A 26,135-nucleotide genomic window follows, 5' to 3' on the forward strand; every position below is an offset into this window, starting at 1 on the left:
TTTTAATAAAAGAAATTGATTTAAGACCAAATTTGTCATAAAATTCTAAGCTATTGTTACAGTAAAACATAGTTTCAAGTACAATTTTAATGAACAAATACTAACATGTGACTCATCCTGGTGTGTTATCTTCCATGAAATCCCTCTCGTTGGAGTGGAACATATATGGGTATCTGTAACAAAAGGAAATTATAAATTAGTATCAGCTTTAAAATGGGGAATATTTTTTGGCTATTGAATTTAATGTGATGTGTTTTATGTCAAATTTTAAATCAGCGACACTTAATTTACAATTACTATCAATTCTAATTAAAAAATGCCGCCTTTCGAATCGAAATTTTAATAAAAGAAATTGATTTAAGACCAAATTTGTCATAAAATTCTAAGCTATTGTTACAGTAAAACATAGTTTCAAGTACAATTTTAATGAACAAATACTAACATGTGACTCATCCTGGTGTGTTATCTTCCATGAAATCCCTCTCGTTGGAGTGGAACATATATGGGTATCTGTAACAAAAGGAAATTATAAATTAGTATCAGCTTTAAAATGGGGAATATTTTTTGGCTATTGAAATTAATGTGATGTGTTTTATGTCAAATTTTAAATCAGTGACACTTAATTTACAATTACTATCAATTCTTATTAAAAAATGCCGCATTCGAATCGAAATTTTAATAAAAGAAATTGATTTAAGACCAAATTTGTCATAAAATTCTAAGCTATTGTTACAGTAAAACATAGTTTCAAGTACAATTTTAATGAACAAATACTAACATGTGACTCATCCTGGTGTGTTATCTTCCATGAAATCCCTCTCGTTGGAGTGGAACATCTGTAACAAAAGGAAATTATAAATTAGTATCAGCTTTAAAATGGGGAATATTTTTTGGCTATTGAATTTAATGTGATGTGTTTTATGTCAAATTTTAAATCAGCGACACTTAATTTACAACTACTATCAATTCTAATTAAAAAATGCCGCCTTTCGAATCGAAATTTTAATAAAAGAAATTGATTTAAGACCAAATTTGTCATAAAATTCTAAGCTATTGTTACAGTAAAACATAGTTTCAAGTACAATTTTAATGAACAAATACTAACATGTGACTCATCCTGGTGTGTTATCTTCCATGAAATCCCTCTCGTTGGAGTGGAACATATATGGGTATCTGTAACAAAAGGAAATTATAAATTAGTATCAACTTTAAAATGGGTAATATTTTTTGGCTATTGAAATTAATGTGATGTGTTTTATGTCAAATTTTAAATCAGTGACACTTAATTTACAACTACTATCAATTCTTATTAAAAAATGCCGCATTCGAATCGAAAATTTAAATAAAAGAAATTGATTCAAGACCAAATTTGTCATAAAATTCTAAGCTATTGTTACAGTAAAACATAGTTTCAAGTACAATTTTAATGAACAAATACTAACATGTGACTCATGCTGGTGTGTTATCTTCCATGAAATCCCTCTCGTTGGAGTGGAACATATATGGGTATCTGTAACAAAAGGAAATTATAAATTAGTATCAGCTTTAAAATGGGGAATATTTTTTGGCTATTGAATTTAATGTGATGTGTTTTAAGTCAAATTTTAAATCAGCGACACTTAATTTACAATTACTATCAATTCTAATTAAAAAATGCCGCCTTTCGAATCGAAATTTTAATAAAAGAAATTGATTTAAGACCAAATTTGTCATAAAATTCTAAGCTATTGTTACAGTAAAACATAGTTTCAAGTACAATTTTAATGAACAAATACTAACATGTGACTCATCCTGGTGTGTTATCTTCCATGAAATCCCTCTCGTTGGAGTGGAACATATATGGGTATCTGTAACAAAAGGAAATTATAAATTAGTATCAGCTTTAAAATGGGGAATATTTTTTGGCTATTGAAATTAATGTGATGTGTTTTATGTCAAATTTTAAATCAGCGACACTTAATTTACAATTACTATCAATTCTAATTAAAAATGCCGCATTCGAATCGAAATTTTAATAAAAGAAATTGATTTAAGACCAAATTTGTCATAAAATTCTAAGCTATTGTTACAGTAAAACATAGTTTCAAGTACAATTTTAATGAACAAATACTAACATGTGACTCATGCTGGTGTGTTATCTTCCATGAAATCCCTCTCGTTGGAGTGGAACATATATGGGTATCTGTAACAAAAGGAAATTATAAATTAGTATCAGCTTTAAAATGGGGAATATTTTTTGGCTATTGAAATTAATGTGATGTGTTTTATGTCAAATTTTAAATCAGTGACACTTAATTTACAATTACTATCAATTCTAATTAAAAAATGCCGCATTCGAATCGAACTTTTAATAAAAGAAATTGATTTAAGACCAAATTTGTCATAAAATTCTAAGCTATTGTTACAGTAAAACATAGTTTCAAGTAAATTTTAATGAACAAATACTAACATGTGACTCATCCTGGTGTGTTATCTTCCATGAAATCCCTCTCGTTGGAGTGGAACATATATGGGTATCTGTAACAAAAGGAAATTATAAATTAGTATCAGCTTTAAAATGGGGAATATTTTTTGGCTATTGAATTTAATGTGATGTGTTTTATGTCAAATTTTAAATCAGCGACACTTAATTTACAATTACTATCAATTCTAATTAAAAAATGCCGCATTCGAATCGAAATTCTAATAAAAGAAATTGATTTAAGACCAAATTTGTCATAAAATTCTAAGCTATTGTTACAGTAAAACATAGTTTCAAGTACAATTTTAATGAACAAATACTAACATGTGACTCATCCTGGTGTGTTATCTTCCATGAAATCCCTCTCGTTGGAGTGGAACATATATGGGTATCTGTAACAAAAGGAAATTATAAATTAGTATCAACTTTAAAATGGGGAATATTTTTTGGCTATTGAAATTAATGTGATGTGTTTTATGTCAAATTTTAAATCAGCGACACTTAATTTACAATTACTATCAATTCTAATTAAAAATGCCGCATTCGAATCGAAATTTTAATAAAAGAAATTGATTTAAGACCAAATTTGTCATAAAATTCTAAGCTATTGTTACAGTAAAACATAGTTTCAAGTACAATTTTAATGAACAAATACTAACATGTGACTCATCCTGGTGTGTTATCTTCCATGGAATCCCTCTCGTTGGAGTGGAACATATATGGGTATCTGTAACAAAAGGAAATTATAAATTAGTATCAGCTTTAAAATGGGGAATATTTTTTGGCTATTGAAATTAATGTGATGTGTTTTATGTCAAATTTTAAATCAGCGACACTTAATTTACAATTACTATCAATTCTAATTAAAAAATGCCGCATTCGAATCGAAATTTTAATAAAAGAAATTGATTTAAGACCAAATTTGTCATAAAATTCTAAGCTTTTGTTACAGTAAAACATAGTTTCAAGTACAATTTTAATGAACAAATACTAACATGTGACTCATGCTGGTGTGTTATCTTCCATGAAATCCCTCTCGTTGGAGTGGAACATATATGGGTATCTGTAACAAAAGGAAATTATAAATTAGTATCAGCTTTAAAATGGGGAATATTTTTTGGCTATTGAAATTAATGTGATGTGTTTTATGTCAAATTTTAAATCAGCGACACTTAATTTACAATTACTATCAATTCTAATTAAAAATGCCGCATTCAAATCGAAATTTTAATAAAAGAAATTGATTTAAGACCAAATTTGTCATAAAATTCTAAGCTATTGTTACAGTAAAACATAGTTTCAAGTACAATTTTAATGAACAAATACTAACATGTGACTCATGCTGGTGTGTTATCTTCCATGAAATCCCTCTCGTTGGAGTGGAACATATATGGGTATCTGTAACAAAAGGAAATTATAAATTAGTATCAGCTTTAAAATGGGGAATATTTTTTGGCTATTGAAATTAATGTGATGTGTTTTATGTCAAATTTTAAATCAGTGACACTTAATTTACAATTACTATCAATTCTTATTAAAAAATGCCGCATTCAAATCGAAATTTTAATAAAAGAAATTGATTTAAGACCAAATTTGTCATAAAATTCTAAGCTATTGTTACAGTAAAACATAGTTTCAAGTACAATTTTAATGAACAAATACTAACATGTGACTCATCCTGGTGTGTTATCTTCCATGAAATCCCTCTCGTTGGAGTGGAACATATATGGGTATCTGTAACAAAAGGAAATTATAAATTAGTATCAGCTTTAAAATGGGGAATATTTTTTGGCTATTGAATTTAATGTGATGTGTTTTATGTCAAATTTTAAATCAGCGACACTTAATTTACAATTACTATCAATTCTAATTAAAAAATGCCGCCTTTCGAATCGAAATTTTAATAAAAGAAATTGATTTAAGACCAAATTTGTCATAAAATTCTAAGCTATTGTTACAGTAAAACATAGTTTCAAGTACAATTTTAATGAACAAATACTAACATGTGACTCATCCTGGTGTGTTATCTTCCATGAAATCCCTCTCGTTGGAGTGGAACATATATGGGTATCTGTAACAAAAGGAAATTATAAATTAGTATCAGCTTTAAAATGGGGAATATTTTTTGGCTATTGAAATTAATGTGATGTGTTTTATGTCAAATTTTAAATCAGTGACACTTAATTTACAATTACTATCAATTCTTATTAAAAAATGCCGCATTCGAATCGAAATTTTAATAAAAGAAATTGATTTAAGACCAAATTTGTCATAAAATTCTAAGCTATTGTTACAGTAAAACATAGTTTCAAGTACAATTTTAATGAACAAATACTAACATGTGACTCATCCTGGTGTGTTATCTTCCATGAAATCCCTCTCGTTGGAGTGGAACATATATGGGTATCTGTAACAAAAGGAAATTATAAATTAGTATCAGCTTTAAAATGGGGAATATTTTTTGGCTATTGAATTTAATGTGATGTGTTTTATGTCAAATTTTAAATCAGCGACACTTAATTTACAATTACTATCAATTCTAATTAAAAAATGCCGCCTTTCGAATCGAAATTTTAATAAAAGAAATTGATTTAAGACCAAATTTGTCATAAAATTCTAAGCTATTGTTACAGTAAAACATAGTTTCAAGTACAATTTTAATGAACAAATACTAACATGTGACTCATCCTGGTGTGTTATCTTCCATGAAATCCCTCTCGTTGGAGTGGAACATATATGGGTATCTGTAACAAAAGGAAATTATAAATTAGTATCAACTTTAAAATGGGTAATATTTTTTGGCTATTGAAATTAATGTGATGTGTTTTATGTCAAATTTTAAATCAGTGACACTTAATTTACAACTACTATCAATTCTTATTAAAAAATGCCGCATTCGAATCGAAAATTTAAATAAAAGAAATTGATTTAAGACCAAATTTGTCATAAAATTCTAAGCTATTGTTACAGTAAAACATAGTTTCAAGTACAATTTTAATGAACAAATACTAACATGTGACTCATGCTGGTGTGTTATCTTCCATGAAATCCCTCTCGTTGGAGTGGAACATATATGGGTATCTGTAACAAAAGGAAATTATAAATTAGTATCAGCTTTAAAATGGGGAATATTTTTTGGCTATTGAATTTAATGTGATGTGTTTTAAGTCAAATTTTAAATCAGCGACACTTAATTTACAATTACTATCAATTCTAATTAAAAAATGCCGCCTTTCGAATCGAAATTTTAATAAAAGAAATTGATTTAAGACCAAATTTGTCATAAAATTCTAAGCTATTGTTACAGTAAAACATAGTTTCAAGTACAATTTTAATGAACAAATACTAACATGTGACTCATCCTGGTGTGTTATCTTCCATGAAATCCCTCTCGTTGGAGTGGAACATATATGGGTATCTGTAACAAAAGGAAATTATAAATTAGTATCAACTTTAAAAGGGTAATATTTTTTGGCTATTGAAATTAATGTGATGTGTTTTATGTCAAATTTTAAATCAGTGACACTTAATTTACAATTACTATCAATTCTTATTAAAAAATGCCGCATTTGAATCGAAATTTTAATAAAAGAAATTGATTTAAGACCAAATTTGTCATAAAATTCTAAGCTATTGTTACAGTAAAACATAGTTTCAAGTACAATTTTAATGAACAAATACTAACATGTGACTCATCCTGGTGTGTTATCTTCCATGAAATCCCTCTCGTTGGAGTGGAACATATATGGGTATCTGTAACAAAAGGAAATTATAAATTAGTATCAGCTTTAAAATGGGGAATATTTTTTGGCTATTGAATTTAATGTGATGTGTTTTATGTCAAATTTTAAATCAGCGACACTTAATTTACAATTACTATCAATTCTAATTAAAAAATGCCGCCTTTCGAATCGAAATTTTAATAAAAGAAATTGATTTAAGACCAAATTTGTCATAAAATTCTAAGCTATTGTTACAGTAAAACATAGTTTCAAGTACAATTTTAATGAACAAATACTAACATGTGACTCATCCTGGTGTGTTATCTTCCATGAAATCCCTCTCGTTGGAGTGGAACATATATGGGTATCTGTAACAAAAGGAAATTATAAATTAGTATCAACTTTAAAATGGGGAATATTTTTTGGCTATTGAAATTAATGTGATGTGTTTTATGTCAAATTTTAAATCAGCGACACTTAATTTACAATTACTAACAATTCTAATTAAAAATACCGCATTCGAATCGAAATTTTAATAAAAGAAATTGATTTAAGACCAAATTTGTCATAAAATTCTAAGCTATTGTTACAGTAAAACATAGTTTCAAGAACAATTTTAATGAACAAATACTAACATGTGACTCATCCTGGTGTGTTATCTTCCATGAAATCCCTCTCGTTGGAGTGGAACATATATGGGTATCTATAACAAAAGGAAATTATAAATTAGTATCAGCTTTAAAATGGGGAATATTTTTTGGCTATTGAAATTAATGTGATGTGTTTTATGTCAAATTTTAAATCAGTGACACTTAATTTACAATTACTATCAATTCTAATTAAAAAATGCCGCATTCGAATCGAAATTTTAATAAAAGAAATTGATTTAAGACCAAATTTGTCATAAAATTCTAAGCTATTGTTACAGTAAAACATAGTTTCAAGTACAATTTTAATGAACAAATACTAACATGTGACTCATCCTGGTGTGTTATCTTCCATGAAATCCCTCTCGTTGGAGTGTAACATATATGGGTATCTGTAACAAAAGGAAATTATAAATTAGTATCAGCTTTAAAATGGGGAATATTTTTTGGCTATTGAATTTAATGTGATGTGTTTTATGTCAAATTTTAAATCAGCGACACTTAATTTACAATTACTATCAATTCTAATTAAAAATACCGCATTCGAATCGAAATTTTAATAAAAGAAATTGATTTAAGACCAAATTTGTCATAAAATTCTAAGCTATTGTTACAGTAAAACATAGTTTCAAGTACAATTTTAATGAACAAATACTAACATGTGACTCATGCTGGTGTGTTATCTTCCATGAAATCCCTCTCGTTGGAGTGGAACATATATGGGTATCTGTAACAAAAGGAAATTATAAATTAGTATCAACTTTAAAATGGGGAATATTTTTTTTGGCTATTGAATTTAATGTGATGTGTTTTATGTCAAATTTTAAATCAGTGACACTTAATTTACAATTACTATCAATTCTAATTAAAAAATGCCGCCTTTCGAATCGAAATTTTAATAAAAGAAATTGATTTAAGACCAAATTTGTCATAAAATTCTAAGCTATTGTTACAGTAAAACATAGTTTCAAGTACAATTTTAATGAACAAATACTAACATGTGACTCATCCTGGTGTGTTATCTTCCATGAAATCCCTCTCGTTGGAGTGGAACATATATGGGTATCTGTAACAAAAGGAAATTATAAATTAGTATCAACTTTAAAAGGGTAATATTTTTTGGCTATTGAAATTAATGTGATGTGTTTTATGTCAAATTTTAAATCAGTGACACTTAATTTACAATTACTATCAATTCTTATTAAAAAATGCCGCATTCGAATCGAAATTTTAATAAAAGAAATTGATTTAAGACCAAATTTGTCATAAAATTCTAAGCTATTGTTACAGTAAAACATAGTTTCAAGTACAATTTTAATGAACAAATACTAACATGTGACTCATCCTGGTGTGTTATCTTCCATGAAATCCCTCTCGTTGGAGTGGAACATATATGGGTATCTGTAACAAAAGGAAATTATAAATTAGTATCAACTTTAAAAGGGTAATATTTTTTGGCTATTGAAATTAATGTGATGTGTTTTATGTCAAATTTTAAATCAGTGACACTTAATTTACAATTACTATCAATTCTTATTAAAAAATGCCGCATTCGAATCGAAATTTTAATAAAAGAAATTGATTTAAGACCAAATTTGTCATAAAATTCTAAGCTATTGTTACAGTAAAACATAGTTTCAAGTACAATTTTAATGAACAAATACTAACATGTGACTCATCCTGGTGTGTTATCTTCCATGAAATCCCTCTCGTTGGAGTGGAACATATATGGGTATCTGTAACAAAAGGAAATTATAAATTAGTATCAGCTTTAAAATGGGGAATATTTTTTGGCTATTGAATTTAATGTGATGTGTTTTATGTCAAATTTTAAATCAGCGACACTTAATTTACAATTACTATCAATTCTAATTAAAAATACCGCATTCGAATCGAAATTTTAATAAAAGAAATTGATTTAAGACCAAATTTGTCATAAAATTCTAAGCTATTGTTACAGTAAAACATAGTTTCAAGTACAATTTTAATGAACAAATACTAACATGTGACTCATCCTGGTGTGTTATCTTCCATGAAATCCCTCTCGTTGGAGTGGAACATATATGGGTATCTGTAACAAAAGGAAATTATAAATTAGTATCAACTTTAAAAGGGTAATATTTTTTGGCTATTGAAATTAATGTGATGTGTTTTATGTCAAGTTTTAAATCAGTGACACTTAATTTACAATTACTATCAATTCTTATTAAAAAATGCCGCATTCGAATCGAAATTTTAATAAAAAAAATTGATTTAAGACCAAATTTGTCATAAAATTCTAAGCTATTGTTACAGTAAAACATAGTTTCAAGTACAATTTTAATGAACAAATACTAACATGTGACTCATCCTGGTGTGTTATCTTCCATGAAATCCCTCTCGTTGGAGTGGAACATATATGGGTATCTGTAACAAAAGGAAATTATAAATTAGTATCAGCTTTAAAATGGGGAATATTTTTTGGCTATTGAATTTAATGTGATGTGTTTTATGTCAAATTTTAAATCAGCGACACTTAATTTACAATTACTATCAATTCTAATTAAAAAATGCCGCCTTTCGAATCGAAATTTTAATAAAAGAAATTGATTTAAGACCAAATTTGTCATAAAATTCTAAGCTATTGTTACAGTAAAACATAGTTTCAAGTACAATTTTAATGAACAAATACTAACATGTGACTCATCCTGGTGTGTTATCTTCCATGAAATCCCTCTCGTTGGAGTGGAACATATATGGGTATCTGTAACAAAAGGAAATTATAAATTAGTATCAACTTTAAAATGGGGAATATTTTTTGGCTATTGAAATTAATGTGATGTGTTTTATGTCAAATTTTAAATCAGCGACACTTAATTTACAATTACTATCAATTCTAATTAAAAATACCGCATTCGAATCGAAATTTTAATAAAAGAAATTGATTTAAGACCAAATTTGTCATAAAATTCTAAGCTATTGTTACAGTAAAACATAGTTTCAAGAACAATTTTAATGAACAAATACTAACATGTGACTCATCCTGGTGTGTTATCTTCCATGAAATCCCTCTCGTTGGAGTGGAACATATATGGGTATCTATAACAAAAGGAAATTATAAATTAGTATCAGCTTTAAAATGGGGAATATTTTTTGGCTATTGAAATTAATGTGATGTGTTTTATGTCAAATTTTAAATCAGTGACACTTAATTTACAATTACTATCAATTCTAATTAAAAAATGCCGCATTCGAATCGAAATTTTAATAAAAGAAATTGATTTAAGACCAAATTTGTCATAAAATTCTAAGCTATTGTTACAGTAAAACATAGTTTCAAGTACAATTTTAATGAACAAATACTAACATGTGACTCATCCTGGTGTGTTATCTTCCATGAAATCCCTCTCGTTGGAGTGTAACATATATGGGTATCTGTAACAAAAGGAAATTATAAATTAGTATCAGCTTTAAAATGGGGAATATTTTTTGGCTATTGAATTTAATGTGATGTGTTTTATGTCAAATTTTAAATCAGCGACACTCAATTTACAATTACTATCAATTCTAATTAAAAATACCGCATTCGAATCGAAATTTTAATAAAAGAAATTGATTTAAGACCAAATTTGTCATAAAATTCTAAGCTATTGTTACAGTAAAACATAGTTTCAAGTACAATTTTAATGAACAAATACTAACATGTGACTCATGCTGGTGTGTTATCTTCCATGAAATCCCTCTCGTTGGAGTGGAACATATATGGGTATCTGTAACAAAAGGAAATTATAAATTAGTATCAACTTTAAAAGGGTAATATTTTTTGGCTATTGAAATTAATGTGATGTGTTTTATGTCAAATTTTAAATCAGTGACACTTAATTTACAATTACTATCAATTCTTATTAAAAAATGCCGCATTCGAATCGAAATTTTAATAAAAGAAATTGATTTAAGACCAAATTTGTCATAAAATTCTAAGCTATTGTTACAGTAAAACATAGTTTCAAGTACAATTTTAATGAACAAATACTAACATGTGACTCATCCTGGTGTGTTATCTTCCATGAAATCCCTCTCGTTGGAGTGGAACATATATGGGTATCTGTAACAAAAGGAAATTATAAATTAGTATCAGCTTTAAAATGGGGAATATTTTTTGGCTATTGAATTTAATGTGATGTGTTTTATGTCAAATTTTAAATCAGCGACACTTAATTTACAATTACTATCAATTCTAATTAAAAAATGCCGCCTTTCGAATCGAAATTTTAATAAAAGAAATTGATTTAAGACCAAATTTGTCATAAAATTCTAAGCTATTGTTACAGTAAAACATAGTTTCAAGTACAATTTTAATGAACAAATACTAACATGTGACTCATCCTGGTGTGTTATCTTCCATGAAATCCCTCTCGTTGGAGTGGAACATATATGGGTATCTGTAACAAAAGGAAATTATAAATTAGTATCAACTTTAAAATGGGGAATATTTTTTGGCTATTGAAATTAATGTGATGTGTTTTATGTCAAATTTTAAATCAGCGACACTTAATTTACAATTACTATCAATTCTAATTAAAAAATGCCGCCTTTCGAATCGAAATTTTAATAAAAGAAATTGATTTAAGACCAAATTTGTCATAAAATTCTAAGCTATTGTTACAGTAAAACATAGTTTCAAGTACAATTTTAATGAACAAATACTAACATGTGACTCATCCTGGTGTGTTATCTTCCATGAAATCCCTCTCGTTGGAGTGGAACATATATGGGTATCTGTAACAAAAGGAAATTATAAATTAGTATCAGCTTTAAAATGGGGAATATTTTTTGGCTATTGAATTTAATGTGATGTGTTTTATGTCAAATTTTAAATCAGCGACACTTAATTTACAATTACTATCAATTCTAATTAAAAAATGCCGCCTTTCGAATCGAAATTTTAATAAAAGAAATTGATTTAAGACCAAATTTGTCATAAAATTCTAAGCTATTGTTACAGTAAAACATAGTTTCAAGTACAATTTTAATGAACAAATACTAACATGTGACTCATCCTGGTGTGTTATCTTCCATGAAATCCCTCTCGTTGGAGTGGAACATATATGGGTATCTGTAACAAAAGGAAATTATAAATTAGTATCAACTTTAAAAGGGTAATATTTTTTGGCTATTGAAATTAATGTGATGTGTTTTATGTCAAATTTTAAATCAGTGACACTTAATTTACAATTACTATCAATTCTTATTAAAAAATGCCGCATTCGAATCGAAATTTTAATAAAAGAAATTGATTTAAGACCAAATTTGTCATAAAATTCTAAGCTATTGTTACAGTAAAACATAGTTTCAAGTACAATTTTAATGAACAAATACTAACATGTGACTCATCCTGGTGTGTTATCTTCCATGAAATCCCTCTCGTTGGAGTGGAACATATATGGGTATCTGTAACAAAAGGAAATTATAAATTAGTATCAACTTTAAAATGGGGAATATTTTTTGGCTATTGAAATTAATGTGATGTGTTTTATGTCAAATTTTAAATCAGTGACACTTAATTTACAATTACTATCAATTCTAATTAAAAAATGCCGCCTTTCGAATCGAAATTTTAATAAAAGAAATTGATTTAAGACCAAATTTGTCATAAAATTCTAAGCTATTGTTACAGTAAAACATAGTTTCAAGTACAATTTTAATGAACAAATACTAACATGTGACTCATCCTGGTGTGTTATCTTCCATGAAATCCCTCTCGTTGGAGTGGAACATATATGGGTATCTGTAACAAAAGGAAATTATAAATTAGTATCAACTTTAAAATGGGGAATATTTTTTGGCTATTGAAATTAATGTGATGTGTTTTATGTCAAATTTTAAATCAGTGACACTTAATTTACAATTACTATCAATTCTAATTAAAAAATGCCGCCTTTCGAATCAAAATTTTAATAAAAGAAATTGATTTAAGACCAAATTTGTCATAAAATTCTAAGCTATTGTTACAGTAAAACATAGTTTCAAGTACAATTTTAATGAACAAATACTAACATGTGACTCATCCTGGTGTGTTATCTTCCATGAAATCCCTCTCGTTGGAGTGGAACATATATGGGTATCTGTAACAAAAGGAAATTATAAATTAGTATCAACTTTAAAATGGGGAATATTTTTTGGCTATTGAAATTAATGTGATGTGTTTTATGTCAAATTTTAAATCAGCGACACTTAATTTACAATTACTATCAATTCTAATTAAAAATACCGCATTCGAATCGAAATTTTAATAAAAGAAATTGATTTAAGACCAAATTTGTCATAAAATTCTAAGCTATTGTTACAGTAAAACATAGTTTCAAGAACAATTTTAATGAACAAATACTAACATGTGACTCATCCTGGTGTGCTATCTTCCATGAAATCCCTCTCGTTGGAGTGGAACATATATGGGTATCTATAACAAAAGGAAATTATAAATTAGTATCAGCTTTAAAATGGGGAATATTTTTTGGCTATTGAAATTAATGTGATGTGTTTTATGTCAAATTTTAAATCAGTGACACTTAATTTACAATTACTATCAATTCTAATTAAAAAATGCCGCATTTGAATCGAAATTTTAATAAAAGAAATTGATTTAAGACCAAATTTGTCATAAAATTCTAAGCTATTGTTACAGTAAAACATAGTTTCAAGTACAATTTTAATGAACAAATACTAACATGTGACTCATCCTGGTGTGTTATCTTCCATGAAATCCCTCTCGTTGGAGTGTAACATATATGGGTATCTGTAACAAAAGGAAATTATAAATTAGTATCAGCTTTAAAATGGGGAATATTTTTTGGCTATTGAATTTAATGTGATGTGTTTTATGTCAAATTTTAAATCAGCGACACTTAATTTACAATTACTATCAATTCTAATTAAAAATACCGCATTCGAATCGAAATTTTAATAAAAGAAATTGATTTAAGACCAAATTTGTCATAAAATTCTAAGCTATTGTTACAGTAAAACATAGTTTCAAGTACAATTTTAATGAACAAATACTAACATGTGACTCATGCTGGTGTGTTATCTTCCATGAAATCCCTCTCGTTGGAGTGGAACATATATGGGTATCTGTAACAAAAGGAAATTATAAATTAGTATCAACTTTAAAATGGGTAATAATTTTTGGCTATTGAAATTAATGTGATGTGTTTTATGTCAAATTTTAAATCAGTGACACTTAATTTACAACTACTATCAATTCTTATTAAAAAATGCCGCATTCGAATCGAAATTTTAATAAAAGAAATTGATTTAAGACCAAATTTGTCATAAAATTCTAAGCTATTGTTACAGTAAAACATAGTTTCAAGTACAATTTTAATGAACAAATACTAACATGTGACTCATGCTGGTGTGTTATCTTCCATGAAATCCCTCTCGTTGGAGTGGAACATATATGGGTATCTGTAACAAAAGGAAATTATAAATTAGTATCAGCTTTAAAATGGGGAATATTTTTTGGCTATTGAATTTAATGTGATGTGTTTTATGTCAAATTTTAAATCAGCGACACTTAATTTACAATTACTATCAATTCTAATTAAAAAATGCCGCCTTTCGAATCGAAATTTTAATAAAAGAAATTGATTTAAGACCAAATTTGTCATAAAATTCTAAGCTATTGTTACAGTAAAACATAGTTTCAAGTACAATTTTAATGAACAAATACTAACATGTGACTCATCCTGGTGTGTTATCTTCCATGAAATCCCTCTCGTTGGAGTGGAACATATATGGGTATCTGTAACAAAAGGAAATTATTAATTAGTATCAACTTTAAAAGGGTAATATTTTTTGGCTATTGAAATTAATGTGATGTGTTTTATGTCAAATTTTAAATCAGTGACACTTAATTTACAATTACTATCAATTCTTATTAAAAAATGCCGCATTCGAATCGAAATTTTAATAAAAGAAATTGATTTAAGACCAAATTTGTCATAAAATTCTAAGCTATTGTTACAGTAAAACATAGTTTCAAGTACAATTTTAATGAACAAATACTAACATGTGACTCATCCTGGTGTGTTATCTTCCATGAAATCCCTCTCGTTGGAGTGGAACATATATGGGTATCTGTAACAAAAGGAAATTATAAATTAGTATCAGCTTTAAAATGGGGAATATTTTTTGGCTATTGAATTTAATGTGATGTGTTTTATGTCAAATTTTAAATCAGCGACACTTAATTTACAATTACTATCAATTCTAATTAAAAAATGCCGCCTTTCGAATCGAAATTTTAATAAAAGAAATTGATTTAAGACCAAATTTGTCATAAAATTCTAAGCTATTGTTACAGTAAAACATAGTTTCAAGTACAATTTTAATGAACAAATACTAACATGTGACTCATCCTGGTGTGTTATCTTCCATGAAATCCCTCTCGTTGGAGTGGAACATATATGGGTATCTGTAACAAAAGGAAATTATAAATTAGTATCAGCTTTAAAATGGGGAATATTTTTTGGCTATTGAATTTAATGTGATGTGTTTTATGTCAAATTTTAAATCAGCGACACTTAATTTACAATTACTATCAATTCTAATTAAAAAATGCCGCCTTTCGAATCGAAATTTTAATAAAAGAAATTGATTTAAGACCAAATTTGTCATAAAATTCTAAGCTATTGTTACAGTAAAACATAGTTTCAAGTACAATTTTAATGAACAAATACTAACATGTGACTCATCCTGGTGTGTTATCTTCCATGAAATCCCTCTCGTTGGAGTGGAACATATATGGGTATCTGTAACAAAAGGAAATTATAAATTAGTATCAACTTTAAAATGGGGAATATTTTTTGGCTATTGAAATTAATGTGATGTGTTTTATGTCAAATTTTAAATCAGCGACACTTAATTTACAATTACTATCAATTCTAATTAAAAATACCGCATTCGAATCGAAATTTTAATAAAAGAAATTGATTTAAGACCAAATTTGTCATAAAATTCTAAGCTATTGTTACAGTACAACATAGTTTCAAGAACAATTTTAATGAACAAATACTAACATGTGACTCATCCTGGTGTGTTATCTTCCATGAAATCCCTCTCGTTGGAGTGGAACATATATGGGTATCTATAACAAAAAGAAATTATAAATTAGTATCAGCTTTAAAATGGGGAATATTTTTTGGCTATTGAAATTAATGTGATGTGTTTTATGTCAAATTTAAAATCAGTGACACTTAATTTACAATTACTATCAATTCTAATTAAAAAATGCCGCATTCGAATCAAAATTTTAATAAAAGAAATTGATTTAAGACCAAATTTGTCATAAAATTCTAAGCTATTGTTACAGTAAAACATAGTTTCAAGTACAATTTTAATGAACAAATACTAACATGTGACTCATCCTGGTGTGTTATCTTCCATGAAATCCCTCTCGTTGGAGTGTAACATATATGGGTATCTGTAACAAAAGGAAATTATAAATTAGTATCAGCTTTAAAATGGGGAATATTTTTTGGCTATTGAATTTAATGTGATGTGTTTTATGTCAAATTTTAAATCAGCGACACTTAATTTACAATTACTATCAATTCTAATTAAAAATACCGCATTCGAATCGAAATTTTAATAAAAGAAATTGATTTAAGACCAAATTTGTCATAAAATTCTAAGCTATTGTTACAGTAAAACATAGTTTCAAGTACAATTTTAATGAACAAATACTAACATGTGACTCATGCTGGTGTGTTATCTTCCATGAAATCCCTCTCGTTGGAGTGGAACATATATGGGTATCTGTAACAAAAGGAAATTATAAATTAGTATCAACTTTAAAATGGGTAATATTTTTTGGCTATTGAAATTAATGTGATGTGTTTTATGTCAAATTTTAAATCAGTGACACTTAATTTACAACTACTATCAATTCTTATTAAAAAATGCCGCATTCGAATCGAAATTTTAATAAAAGAAATTGATTTAAGACCAAATTTGTCATAAAATTCTAAGCTATTGTTACAGTAAAACATAGTTTCAAGTACAATTTTAATGAACAAATACTAACATGTGACTCATGCTGGTGTGTTATCTTCCATGAAATCCCTCTCGTTGGAGTGGAACATATATGGGTATCTGTAACAAAAGGAAATTATAAATTAGTATCAGCTTTAAAATGGGGAATATTTTTTGGCTATTGAATTTAATGTGATGTGTTTTATGTCAAATTTTAAATCAGCGACACTTAATTTACAATTACTATCAATTCTAATTAAAAAATGCCGCCTTTCGAATCGAAATTTTAATAAAAGAAATTGATTTAAGACCAAATTTGTCATAAAATTCTAAGCTATTGTTACAGTAAAACATAGTTTCAAGTACAATTTTAATGAACAAATACTAACATGTGACTCATCCTGGTGTGTTATCTTCCATGAAATCCCTCTCGTTGGAGTGGAACATATATGGGTATCTGTAACAAAAGGAAATTATAAATTAGTATCAACTTTAAAAGGGTAATATTTTTTGGCTATTGAAATTAATGTGATGTGTTTTATGTCAAATTTTAAATCAGTGACACTTAATTTACAATTACTATCAATTCTTATTAAAAAATGCCGCATTCGAATCGAAATTTTAATAAAAGAAATTGATTTAAGACCAAATTTGTCATAAAATTCTAAGCTATTGTTACAGTAAAACATAGTTTCAAGTACAATTTTAATGAACAAATACTAACATGTGACTCATCCTGGTGTGTTATCTTCCATGAAATCCCTCTCGTTGGAGTGGAACATATATGGGTATCTGTAACAAAAGGAAATTATAAATTAGTATCAGCTTTAAAATGGGGAATATTTTTTGGCTATTGAATTTAATGTGATGTGTTTTATGTCAAATTTTAAATCAGCGACACTTAATTTACAATTACTATCAATTCTAATTAAAAAATGCCGCCTTTCGAATCGAAATTTTAATAAAAGAAATTGATTTAAGACCAAATTTGTCATAAAATTCTAAGCTATTGTTACAGTAAAACATAGTTTCAAGTACAATTTTAATGAACAAATACTAACATGTGACTCATCCTGGTGTGTTATCTTCCATGAAATCCCTCTCGTTGGAGTGGAACATATATGGGTATCTGTAACAAAAGGAAATTATAAATTAGTATCAACTTTAAAATGGGGAATATTTTTTGGCTATTGAAATTAATGTGATGTGTTTTATGTCAAATTTTAAATCAGCGACACTTAATTTACAATTACTATCAATTCTAATTAAAAATACCGCATTCGAATCGAAATTTTAATAAAAGAAATTGATTTAAGACCAAATTTGTCATAAAATTCTAAGCTATTGTTACAGTAAAACATAGTTTCAAGAACAATTTTAATGAACAAATACTAACATGTGACTCATCCTGGTGTGTTATCTTCCATGAAATCCCTCTCGTTGGAGTGGAACATATATGGGTATCTATAACAAAAGGAAATTATAAATTAGTATCAGCTTTAAAATGGGGAATATTTTTTGGCTATTGAAATTAATGTGATGTGTTTTATGTCAAATTTTAAATCAGTGACACTTAATTTACAATTACTATCAATTCTAATTAAAAAATGCCGCATTCGAATCGAAATTTTAATAAAAGAAATTGATTTAAGACCAAATTTGTCATAAAATTCTAAGCTATTGTTACAGTAAAACATAGTTTCAAGTACAATTTTAATGAACAAATACTAACATGTGACTCATGCTGGTGTGTTATCTTCCATGAAATCCCTCTCGTTGGAGTGGAACATATATGGGTATCTGTAACAAAAGGAAATTATAAATTAGTATCAACTTTAAAATGGGTAATATTTTTTGGCTATTGAAATTAATGTGATGTGTTTTATGTCAAATTTTAAATCAGTGACACTTAATTTACAACTACTATCAATTCTTATTAAAAAATGCCGCATTCGAATCGAAATTTTAATAAAAGAAATTGATTTAAGACCAAATTTGTCATAAAATTCTAAGCTATTGTTACAGTAAAACATAGTTTCAAGTACAATTTTAATGAACAAATACTAACATGTGACTCATGCTGGTGTGTTATCTTCCATGAAATCCCTCTCGTTGGAGTGGAACATATATGGGTATCTGTAACAAAAGGAAATTATAAATTAGTATCAGCTTTAAAATGGGGAATATTTTTTGGCTATTGAATTTAATGTGATGTGTTTTATGTCAAATTTTAAATCAGCGACACTTAATTTACAATTACTATCAATTCTAATTAAAAAATGCCGCCTTTCGAATCGAAATTTTAATAAAAGAAATTGATTTAAGACCAAATTTGTCATAAAATTCTAAGCTATTGTTACAGTAAAACATAGTTTCAAGTACAATTTTAATGAACAAATACTAACATGTGACTCATCCTGGTGTGTTATCTTCCATGAAATCCCTCTCGTTGGAGTGGAACATATATGGGTATCTGTAACAAAAGGAAATTATAAATTAGTATCAACTTTAAAAGGGTAATATTTTTTGGCTATTGAAATTAATGTGATGTGTTTTATGTCAAATTTTAAATCAGTGACACTTAATTTACAATTACTATCAATTCTTATTAAAAAATGCCGCATTCGAATCGAAATTTTAATAAAAGAAATTGATTTAAGACCAAATTTGTCATAAAATTCTAAGCTATTGTTACAGTAAAACATAGTTTCAAGTACAATTTTAATGAACAAATACTAACATGTGACTCATCCTGGTGTGTTATCTTCCATGAAATCCCTCTCGTTGGAGTGGAACATATATGGGTATCTGTAACAAAAGGAAATTATAAATTAGTATCAGCTTTAAAATGGGGAATATTTTTTGGCTATTGAATTTAATGTGATGTGTTTTATGTCAAATTTTAAATCAGCGACACTTAATTTACAATTACTATCAATTCTAATTAAAAAATGCCGCCTTTCGAATCGAAATTTTAATAAAAGAAATTGATTTAAGACCAAATTTGTCATAAAATTCTAAGCTATTGTTACAGTAAAACATAGTTTCAAGTACAATTTTAATGAACAAATACTAACATGTGACTCATCCTGGTGTGTTATCTTCCATGAAATCCCTCTCGTTGGAGTGGAACATATATGGGTATCTGTAACAAAAGGAAATTATAAATTAGTATCAACTTTAAAATGGGGAATATTTTTTGGCTATTGAAATTAATGTGATGTGTTTTATGTCAAATTTTAAATCAGCGACACTTAATTTACAATTACTATCAATTCTAATTAAAAATACCGCATTCGAATCGAAATTTTAATAAAAGAAATTGATTTAAGACCAAATTTGTCATAAAATTCTAAGCTATTGTTACAGTAAAACAGTTTCAAGAACAATTTTAATGAACAAATACTAACATGTGACTCATCCTGGTGTGTTATCTTCCATGAAATCCCTCTCGTTGGAGTGGAACATATATGGGTATCTATAACAAAAGGAAATTATAAATTAGTATCAGCTTTAAAATGGGGAATATTTTTTGGCTATTGAAATTAATGTGATGTGTTTTATGTCAAATTTTAAATCAGTGACACTTAATTTACAATTACTATCAATTCTAATTAAAAAATGCCGCATTCGAATCGAAATTTTAATAAAAGAAATTGATTTAAGACCAAATTTGTCATAAAATTCTAAGCTATTGTTACAGTAAAACATAGTTTCAAGTACAATTTTAATGAACAAATACTAACATGTGACTCATCCTGGTGTGTTATCTTCCATGAAATCCCTCTCGTTGGAGTGTAACATATATGGGTATCTGTAACAAAAGGAAATTATAAATTAGTATCAGCTTTAAAATGGGGAATATTTTTTGGCTATTGAATTTAATGTGATGTGTTTTATGTCAAATTTTAAATCAGCGACACTTAATTTACAATTACTATCAATTCTAATTGAAAATACCGCATTCGAATCGAAATTTTAATAAAAGAAATTGATTTAAGACCAAATTTGTCATAAAATTCTAAGCTATTGTTACAGTAAAACATAGTTTCAAGTACAATTTTAATGAACAAATACTAACATGTGACTCATGCTGGTGTGTTATCTTCCATGAAATCCCTCTCGTTGGAGTGGAACATATATGGGTATCTGTAACAAAAGGAAATTATAAATTAGTATCAACTTTAAAATGGGGAATATTTTTTGGCTATTGAAATTAATGTGATGTGTTTTATGTCAAATTTTAAATCAGCGACACTTAATTTACAATTACTATCAATTCTAATTAAAAATACCGCATTCGAATCGAAATTTTAATAAAAGAAATTGATTTAAGACCAAATTTGTCATAAAATTCTAAGCTATTGTTACAGTAAAACATAGTTTCAAGAACAATTTTAATGAACAAATACTAACATGTGACTCATCCTGGTGTGTTATCTTCCATGAAATCCCTCTCGTTGGAGTGGAACATATATGGGTATCTGTAACAAAAGGAAATTATAAATTAGTATCAGCTTTAAAATGTGGAATATTTTTTGGCTATTGAAATTAATGTGATGTGTTTTATGTCAAATTTTAAATCAGTGACACTTAATTTACAATTACTATCAATTCTAATTAAAAAATGCCGCATTCGAATCGAAATTTTAATAAAAGAAATTGATTTAAGACCAAATTTGTCATAAAATTCTAAGCTATTGTTACAGTAAAACATAGTTTCAAGTACAATTTTAATGAACAAATACTAACATGTGACTCATCCTGGTGTGTTATCTTCCATGAAATCCCTCTCGTTGGAGTGGAACATATATGGGTATCTGTAACAAAAGGAAATTATAAATTAGTATCAGCTTTAAAATGGGGAATATTTTTTGGCTATTGAATTTAATGTGATGTGTTTTATGTCAAATTTTAAATCAGCGACACTTAATTTACAATTACTATCAATTCTATTTAAAAATACCGCATTCGAATCGAAATTTTAATAAAAGAAATTGATTTAAGACCAAATTTGTCATAAAATTCTAAGCTATTGTTACAGTAAAACATAGTTTCAAGTACAATTTTAATGAACAAATACTAACATGTGACTCATCCTGGTGTGTTATCTTCCATGAAATCCCTCTCGTTGGAGTGGAACATATATGGGTATCTGTAACAAAAGGAAATTATAAATTAGTTTCAGCTTTAAAATGGGGAATATTTTTTGGCTATTGAAATTAATGTGATGTGTTTTATGTCAAATTTTAAATCAGCGACACTTAATTTACAATTACTATCAATTCTAATTAAAAATGCCGCATTCGAATCGAAATTTTAATAAAAGAAATTGATTTAAGACCAAATTTGTCATAAAATTCTAAGCTATTGTTACAGTAAAACATAGTTTCAAGTACAATTTTAATGAACAAATATTAACATGTGACTCATCCTGGTGTGTTATCTTCCATGAAATCCCTCTCGTTGGAGTGGAACATATATGGGTATCTGTAACAAAAGGAAATTATAAATTAGTATCAGCTTTAAAATGGGGAATATTTTTTGGCTATTGAAATTAATGTGATGTGTTTTATGTCAAATTTTAAATCAGCGACACTTAATTTACAATTACTATCAATTCTAATTAAAAAATGCCGCATTCAAATAGAAATTTTAATAAAAGAAATTGATTTAAGACCAAATTTGTCATAAAATTCTAAGCTATTGTTACAGTAAAACATAGTTTCAAGTACAATTTTAATGAACAAATACTAACATGTGACTCATCCTGGTGTGTTATCTTCCATGAAATCCCTCTCGTTGGAGTGGAACATATATGGGTATCTGTAACAAAAGGAAATTATAAATTAGTATCAGCTTTAAAATGGGGAATATTTTTTGGCTATTGAAATTAATGTGATGTGTTTTATGTCAAATTTTAAATCAGCGACACTTAATTTACAATTACTATCAATTCTAATTAAAAATACCGCATTCGAATCGAAATTTTAATAAAAGAAATTGATTTAAGACCAAATTTGTCATAAAATTCTAAGCTATTGTTACAGTAAAACATAGTTTCAAGTACAATTTTAATGAACAAATACTAACATGTGACTCATCCTGGTGTGTTATCTTCCATGAAATCCCTCTCGTTGGAGTGGAACATATATGGGTATCTGTAACAAAAGGAAATTATAAATTAGTATCAACTTTAAAATGGGGAATATTTTTTGGCTATTGAAATTAATGTGATGTGTTTTATGTCAAATTTTAAATCAGCGACACTTAATTTACAATTACTATCAATTCTAATTAAAAAATGCCGCCTTTCAAAACGAAATTTTAATAAAAGAAATTGATTTAAGACCAAATTTGTCATAAAATTCTAAGCTATTGTTACAGTAAAACATAGTTTCAAGTACAATTTTAATGAACAAATACTAACATGTGACTCATCCTGGTGTGTTATCTTCCATGAAATCCCTCTCGTTGGAGTGGAACATATATGGGTATCTGTAACAAAAGGAAATTATAAATTAGTATCAGCTTTAAAATGGGGAATATTTTTTGGCTATTGAATTTAATGTGATGTGTTTTATGTCAAATTTTAAATCAGCGACACTTAATTTACAATTACTATCAATTCTAATTAAAAATACCGCATTCGAATCGAAATTTTAATAAAAGAAATTGATTTAAGACCAAATTTGTCATAAAATTCTAAGCTATTGTTACAGTAAAACATAGTTTCAAGTACAATTTTAATGAACAAATACTAACATGTGACTCATCCTGGTGTGTTATCTTCCATGAAATCCCTCTCGTTGGAGTGGAACATATATGGGTATCTGTAACAAAAGGAAATTATAAATTAGTTTCAGCTTTAAAATGGGGAATATTTTTTGGCTATTGAAATTAATGTGATGTGTTTTATGTCAAATTTTAAATCAGCGACACTTAATTTACAATTACTATCAATTCTAATTAAAAATGCCGCATTCGAATCGAAATTTTAATAAAAGAAATTGATTTAAGACCAAATTTGTCATAAAATTCTAAGCTATTGTTACAGTAAAACATAGTTTCAAGTACAATTTTAATGAACAAATACTAACATGTGACTCATCCTGGTGTGTTATCTTCCATGAAATCCCTCTCATTGGAGTGGAACATATATGGGTATCTGTAACAAAAGGAAATTATAAATTAGTATCAGCTTTAAAATGGGGAATATTTTTTGGCTATTGAAATTAATGTGATGTGTTTTATGTCAAATTTTAAATCAGCGACACTTAATTTACAATTACTATCAATTCTAATTAAAAAATGCCGCATTCAAATCGAAATTTTAATAAAAGAAATTGATTTAAGACCAAATTTGTCATAAAATTCTAAGCTATTGTTACAGTAAAACATAGTTTCAAGTACAATTTTAATGAACAAATACTAACATGTGACTCATCCTGGTGTGTTATCTTCCATGAAATCCCTCTCGTTGGAGTGGAACATATATGGGTATCTGTAACAAAAGGAAATTATAAATTAGTATCAGCTTTAAAATGGGGAATATTTTTTGGCTATTGAATTTAATGTGATGTGTTTTATGTCAAATTTTAAATCAGCGACACTTAATTTACAATTACTATCAATTCTAATTAAAAAATGCTGCATTCGAATCGAAATTTTAATAAAAGAAATTGATTTAAGACCAAATTTGTCATAAAATTCTAAGCTATTGTTACAGTAAAACATAGTTTCAAGTACAATTTTAATGAACAAATACTAACATGTGACTCATGCTGGTGTGTTATCTTCCATGAAATCCCTCTCGTTGGAGTGGAACATATATGGGTATCTGTAACAAAAGGAAATTATAAATTAGTATCAACTTTAAAATGGGGAATATTTTTTGGCTATTGAAATTAATGTGATGTGTTTTATGTCAAATTTTAAATCAGCGACACTTAATTTACAATTACTATCAATTCTAATTAAAAATACCGCATTCGAATCGAAATTTTAATAAAAGAAATTGATTTAAGACCAAATTTGTCATAAAATTCTAAGCTATTGTTACAGTAAAACATAGTTTCAAGAACAATTTTAATGAACAAATACTAACATGTGACTCATCCTGGTGTGTTATCTTCCATGAAATCCCTCTCGTTGGAGTGGAACATATATGGGTATCTATAACAAAAGGAAATTATAAATTAGTATCAGCTTTAAAATGGGGAATATTTTTTGGCTATTGAAATTAATGTGATGTGTTTTATGTCAAATTTAAAATCAGTGACACTTAATTTACAATTACTATCAATTCTAATTAAAAAATGCCGCATTCGAATCAAAATTTTAATAAAAGAAATTGATTTAAGACCAAATTTGTCATAAAATTCTAAGCTATTGTTACAGTAAAACATAGTTTCAAGTACAATTTTAATGAACAAATACTAACATGTGACTCATCCTGGTGTGTTATCTTCCATGAAATCCCTCTCGTTGGAGTGGAACATATATGGGTATCTGTAACAAAAGGAAATTATAAATTAGTATCAACTTTAAAATGGGTAATATTTTTTGGCTATTGAAATTAATGTGATGTGTTTTATGTCAAATTTTAAATCAGTGACACTTAATTTACAACTACTATCAATTCTTATTAAAAAATGCCGCATTCGAATCGAAATTTTAATAAAAGAAATTGATTTAAGACCAAATTTGTCATAAAATTCTAAGCTATTGTTACAGTAAAACATAGTTTCAAGTACAATTTTAATGAACAAATACTAACATGTGACTCATGCTGGTGTGTTATCTTCCATGAAATCCCTCTCGTTGGAGTGGAACATATATGGGTATCTGTAACAAAAGGAAATTATAAATTAGTATCAGCTTTAAAATGGGGAATATTTTTTGGCTATTGAATTTAATGTGATGTGTTTTATGTCAAATTTTAAATCAGCGACACTTAATTTACAATTACTATCAATTCTAATTAAAAAATGCCGCCTTTCGAATTGAAATTTTAATAAAAGAAATTGATTTAAGACCAAATTTGTCATAAAATTCTAAGCTATTGTTACAGTAAAACATAGTTTCAAGTACAATTTTAATGAACAAATACTAACATGTGACTCATCCTGGTGTGTTATCTTCCATGAAATCCCTCTCGTTGGAGTGGAACATATATGGGTATCTGTAACAAAAGGAAATTATAAATTAGTATCAACTTTAAAAGGGTAATATTTTTTGGCTATTGAAATTAATGTGATGTGTTTTATGTCAAATTTTAAATCAGTGACA

General features: G+C 27.4%; 1 long non-coding RNA gene across 5 annotated transcripts in view; it reads right to left on the reverse strand.

The window, feature by feature from the left end:
- LOC139492234 (uncharacterized) overlaps window positions 1-26,135 on the reverse strand; it is a 107,747-nt gene that overhangs the window by 49,753 nt on the left and 31,859 nt on the right. For 2 of the 5 annotated variants that reach the window (XR_011656772.1, XR_011656775.1), the window contains one exon: window positions 23,945-24,012. The exons of the other annotated variants lie outside the window; for them this stretch is intronic. This is a non-coding gene — a long non-coding RNA (uncharacterized lncRNA). The remainder of the gene's footprint in view (window positions 1-23,944; window positions 24,013-26,135) is intronic. 5 annotated transcript variants of the gene reach the window in all.

Source organism: Mytilus edulis, chromosome 10, assembly GCF_963676685.1.
Source record: "Mytilus edulis chromosome 10, xbMytEdul2.2, whole genome shotgun sequence".
NCBI classification, from domain to species: domain Eukaryota; kingdom Metazoa; phylum Mollusca; class Bivalvia; order Mytilida; family Mytilidae; genus Mytilus; species Mytilus edulis.